At 40.9% G+C, this 5614-nt stretch overlaps 1 long non-coding RNA gene across 1 annotated transcript; it reads right to left on the bottom strand.

The window, feature by feature from the left end:
* Positions 1–1745: 1745 nt before the first annotated feature.
* On the bottom strand, positions 1746–3756 carry LOC123140982 (uncharacterized). The gene is made up of 6 exons (XR_006470123.1): positions 3745–3756; positions 3525–3602; positions 3332–3428; positions 2733–3244; positions 2496–2654; positions 1746–2012 (listed from the first exon to the last, which is right to left on the bottom strand). It is a non-coding gene; the product is annotated as an uncharacterized lncRNA (long non-coding RNA).
* Positions 3757–5614: the final 1858 nt, after the last annotated feature.

Raw genomic sequence — 5614 nt, 5'->3', positions numbered from 1 at the left:
ACCCCGTGTCCCGATAACTTCAACACGAGGGGGGGGGGTTCGACCTACCCCCTCCTCGATAACATTATTTTCCCATGTATGTATGTCGTCGTTGTCGATATAACCCCCTCCCGGATAACTTCGACCGTGATAACTTATACCACGGGAGCACCCCCCGGCCCTCTCGCTCGACCAAAACTCTCGAGGACACCCAAACCCTAGAAAAAAACAATGTCGGTCTCCTACCCTCTCCTGCCGCGCCCCTACCCTTGAAGCGTTGCCGAGGCCACCCCAAACCCGGAATAAGCTAGGTCTACGTTTGCACTAATATATCCACCTGCTGTCATGTTTGTGTAATAATTGCCATGTTGTAATATTTACAGAAACAATGGAGCACGGACGAGATGAGGAAGCAGAAGAGGTGTTGGGGGACATAATCTTAGCCGGAGGTGATATCTTGTCGTATCTTAACGACAATGATGGTCTGGAAGAACAGGGTGAAGAAGCAGGCTACGGTGATCGAAGAGTGGAGGAGGAAAGACATGATTATGATGGCTCCGGTGACCCAATGCTGGTGCAAGAAGGAGCCCGTGGTGACGGCTCCGGTGACCGAACAGAGTCCGGCCAGGTAAATATATTAATTAAGCCTGTGCTGACTAGCTAATTGATGCATTCATTGTTTTGGTATGTACACATATTAATTAACTCTCGTCTTTCTTCTTTTTTCTAGCCCTCCGGATCGAGCACAACTTCGGTAAAGGGACGAGGCCCGAAGAGAAAGTTGCGCTCGGATGAAAGGTTTGAGATCACAGCAATCGTGCGCGACGGCCAACCGATTGAACCCATCCGGACGAAGGAAGCATTTGTTGCTCAGTGCGGGGTTCTTGTTAGGGACAAGATCCCGATCAGCATCCACCAATGGTATAAGCCTAAGAAGGAAGACCCTGAGGTGTCTTATGTCAATGATATGCAGAAAGATGATCTTTGGACTGAGCTGAAGGCAAATTTCACCCTACCGCCAGAGGAGGATCCGGAGAAGCCAGTTAAAGAGCAATTAACACTACAAGGATCCGAGTCTATTGCAACAAAATCATTCATCGCAATAAGTGCCCAATTGTCGCAATAGGTACCAATTGCCACAACATGATGTTCGTTGCCAACCATTGCGACAGGACACATGGTAATAGGTTATTGCCACAAAAAAAGAAACGTGGCAAGAAAGCGTGCTATTGCAACAACCATGCGACAAGTTGCCACATTCTCCCTCGTGGCAGCTCGCATTTTATGCCACAATTTGGTTTGTGGCGATAGCTTAATGCAACAAGTGCCAAATCGTGCCGGGATTTGTGGCAATAACCTATGCCAACAACTCTTTTCTCGTGGCGCATGTTCATCCGTGGTAATAGTCAATTGTGGCAATGCCCTAGTGATGTAAGGCAACGTCTCTCCGGACGTGGTAATACTAAAATTACAGCATGATCATTTTGGTGGTGATAAATTACAGCATAATCATTTTGGTGGTGATAAATAGTTGTCATAACAGAAAGACATTTGTGGTGAAAGGCTGTTGCGACAATACAGACTTTTCATGGCGAAAGGACTATTCCAACAAAACTGAATTGGTGGCGACAAGTAGTTATCTCAATGGACTGTCTGTTTGTAGTGGTAAGTTATTGCGATAATATAAAGTGTAGCATCGCAACAACCTAGTGCAACAAAATAGGTCGGCATGGCAACTAAGATTTGATGCAACGCAACATTCTTCATTGTGCCACCATGTTCCAACCAAAAATAGGTTGTGGCAATAGCCTATTGCAACCAGAAAAAAACATACATGCATTCAATTACATGATTCAGATAATACATATATGATGTACATTCATACAATGTCAATATTTGCATAGCCAATATCCATCAAATGAAACTGAAATATAATTTAGCACGCATTCAACATACTGAATGTGCCAACCTAATTAAGAGCGAAGAGTAAATTGTCCGTGGTCTAGAGTCCATTCTACTTAAATCTTTGGATCCTGCAATGAAGAAATCAAAATTTTAGTTAGCTCAAGTTAATTGAAAATAGAAAATAATTAGTCAAGAAAAGAAAGAAACAACACAACGACTAATTAGCATAAAGATATAACCACTGTCATGACAATTGTATAATTACTATGTTCATACATGCATAGTACCTTTCTGCCCAATTGTTATGACTACAACAACTAGCAAGCAAATGCTTGTACCTGATGTACCACTCCATTAACAATCAGGTGCAATGAAAAAAGAATTGGATAATTTCACAAAAGAATTTGTAGTTCAAACACAAGAATAATTACCTAAATTAATAAAACATCTAAACTTCTCCGAAAACTGTTCTATTTCTAGCTTCCCTACTTTATGTGCTTCAACAACAACAAAAATACAGTAATGCAAGCAAGTTGACAATTGCACATTATGAATGCTATTTGCGTATCAAATAAAGTTCAACATGAAGACAAACCAAGCTTGTGACTTACCATTGCTCGAAACATTCGAATTGTTGCAGCTTGTATGAGCGTATTGGGAGCAATTACATTGTGCCTTGTACCTAGAGTCCCAGTAGTACTAGCGGTCTGTAAAAGAGTATTTTGCAAGTTTGGATTACTATTTTCTTTGCCAGTCCTTTTCTTATTCATCTGCAAATAGAAGTGCACTTTTAGCAATGCAAGCAAGCAAAATAAATCTTACAAATTTGCAAGCATATGACTAATTACCTGATGTGTTTGCGTCTGTTGGGACAACTGTGCACACTTTGCCATCATGTTTTTCTCAAATTCCAGTGTTGATCTTCGCTCCTCTTCCAACAATCTTTCCGTTTCAGCACGCTCTTCTTTTAACCTCTCCTCAAGGTTTTCTCTCAGCACGCTCCAAGTTAATCCTCTCTTGTGTGCTTTCACGTTCAGCTTGTAATTGATCTTGTAATTTGGTGACCTGATGGCTGAGCTCAAAGTTTATCTTTTGGATCTCTGTTGTAGCACGTGCTTACTCTTCAAATTGTGATTTAATCCTTTTCGGAACCACTTGGTGGTTTGGCCATGTATCCATACCCATGAGGCTATGATGAGTTGCATTGCGGAGTGTCTTTCTATGCGGTCTGGAAAATATTGCTTCTATGTTCACTGGAAACTGGACCTTCAGTTTCATTTTCTTTGTTTCGAACCTCTTTAAATGCTTTGTCCTAAATACAAAAAGTACACCTCGCCCTTTCTTCTTTTTCCATCACTTTCTACAACCCAAACCATACAAGAATTATTGCAGTAATCAGTATTACATTGTAAGAAACAAGGACACAAATATAAACAAAAAAAAGTACCATTCTATAGTTGTGCACGGTTGCGGCGAGCATGGGATGGCCATTCGTCCAGTGCACACATGTCATTAGCAGCTAGTACCAGGTTGTTCTTGAGTTCCTGTAAAAGAATTAACAGTTTTGAAGATTAAGCGATCCAGGATTTTCCGTATTATAGCAAATGTTAGAGGTAGCTTAAATGTCATAAACTTTTTACCAGATCTGTGTTGTCCATATTGGTTTTTGTAAGCTGTTATACTTTCCATCCTTGTTATGAGAACATATCCTTTTTTTACTGAACACAAAAACAATTAAGGGACTTAGCATTATCAATTTGCACCATTTAGATAAGTGATTAAGATTTAAGGATGTTGTGTACCTTGCAGAAAGGAGTAATGTGCATCATCTCTTTCCTCTGTAGCGAGCATGTTGTGTACCTTGCAGAAAGGCTTAAAAGATTAAATGAAATCAAATTGTGTTATACCGTGCAGAACAGGAGCGTGGAAAACAGAAGTCTTTTAGCATAGCATATGTCTATGATTTTGATTTAGAAATTAAAAGCTAGGCGTTAAAGATCAAAGCAGAGCACATATAATCAAGTCTATACTGGAGCTGTGAAGCATAGACATGACACACCAACTAGAGCCCATCCTGACAAGGCTACTCCCAATGCATCCAGATGCAGTAATCTAGCCTGAATGTGGTAAGCAAACTACTAGTAGTCTACTACCATGGTTAAATAAGCTGAATGTGGCAGTATGCTTCAGTCTAGCCTGAATGTGGTATGCTTCAGAAAACTTGGTAAGAACAACACAGGCACATTCCGGAATAGTACTAGCACACACACTTCCACCAATAGACTAGGCACCATCAGACTACGCATAACACTCCAAAATACAGAAATACTGGAGTCGTGGTTGTGGTCGCGGCCGCCGGTCATGGCTGTGGTCGTCGTGGCCGAGGCCGTGGACGGCATCGACGACAGCAGGTCGACCGTCTCCCAGCTCGGCGTGTGCGCCGCCGCCGCCGCCGGCGAGGGAGCATGTTGCATCTCGGGGGTTGTTGTAGTACGAAGGCGAGGCGGGCTATTGCATCCCGGCGGCCATGCCGGAGGCGAGACCAAGGAGTGCTGCACGGCGGCCGGCGTCGTGGTAGTTCTACGATGGAAAGGGGGCGCTGCGCTGCACATCTACGAGGAGGAGGATTTTTGGGACAAAGGAAAAACCTGGTAGACTGTATGTTCGATGGACTCCGTTGTGATCCGCGGTGTCGACGCCGTCATGACGCCGTGAGGAGGGAGGAAGCAGAACCAGAGAGCTCAGATCCAATCTTGACGATATGGTGAAGAGAAATAATCGGGAGCACTTATGAGGGGTGTTTAGCGGGGAGGTTAAGATTTTTTTGGCGCAAGACACGACCAAATTATTTGGTGGGAAATTCAAAAAAATTAGAGGGAGACTGAGGGCTTTAGCGGAAATGTTAAACATTATTTCCATAGAGCAGAGTACATGCTTAATTATTATTTTAGAAAGTAATTTTTAAGGGAACATTTAGAATAATGAAATAAATTAGGAAAAATCGAATCAATATGGAATATATCTGGTGCTAAAACTAATATTACTAAAATTTGTTCATAAAAAGGTTATTTCGCTGACTGACCGAGATAGATGTCCTCGTCGTTGGCAATCGTACATGACGGTTGTCATGGCGGGGAGACTACGCAGTCGACACAAGAACAACAGACGAGGCACCGAGCCGGCGAGGGTAATGGAGGTGGTGTGTGCTACACACATTGACAGAAACCTCATATTGGAATGGGTTGTGTTAGTTTTCGTTTTCCTTTTCTTTTGCTAAATGCGTCAACATTTTTTGATTCAGATTTGATGAACTTTTATAAAAAATTGATGAATTTGTTTTTAAAAATCGACGAAGTTTTACAAATTTGATGAACTTTTTTGAAAAATCAATGAAAATTTTCCAAGTATGATAATGTTTTTTACAATTGATGAACTTTTTTGAAATTCGATGAACTTTTTTCCAAAATCAATCAACTTTCTTTGAAATTGCTGATTTTCTTAAAATTAATAACCTTTTTTTCAGAAATAGATAACGTTTTTATGAACTTTTTCAAAATCCGTGAACTTTTTCCAAGTTTGAAAATATTTTTTAAAATTGATGAACTTTTTTGAAAATTCGATGAACTTTTCCCAAAATCAATGAACTTTCTTTGAAATTGCTCATTTTTTTCAAAATTGATATGCTTTGTTTAAAAAAATCGATGAACTTTTATCAAATTTGATGAACTTC

Source organism: Triticum aestivum, chromosome 6D (genome assembly GCF_018294505.1).
Source record: "Triticum aestivum cultivar Chinese Spring chromosome 6D, IWGSC CS RefSeq v2.1, whole genome shotgun sequence".
In the NCBI taxonomy this organism is placed as follows: Eukaryota; Viridiplantae; Streptophyta; class Magnoliopsida; order Poales; family Poaceae; genus Triticum; species Triticum aestivum.
This window is presented reverse-complemented; position numbering and strand designations above follow the sequence as displayed.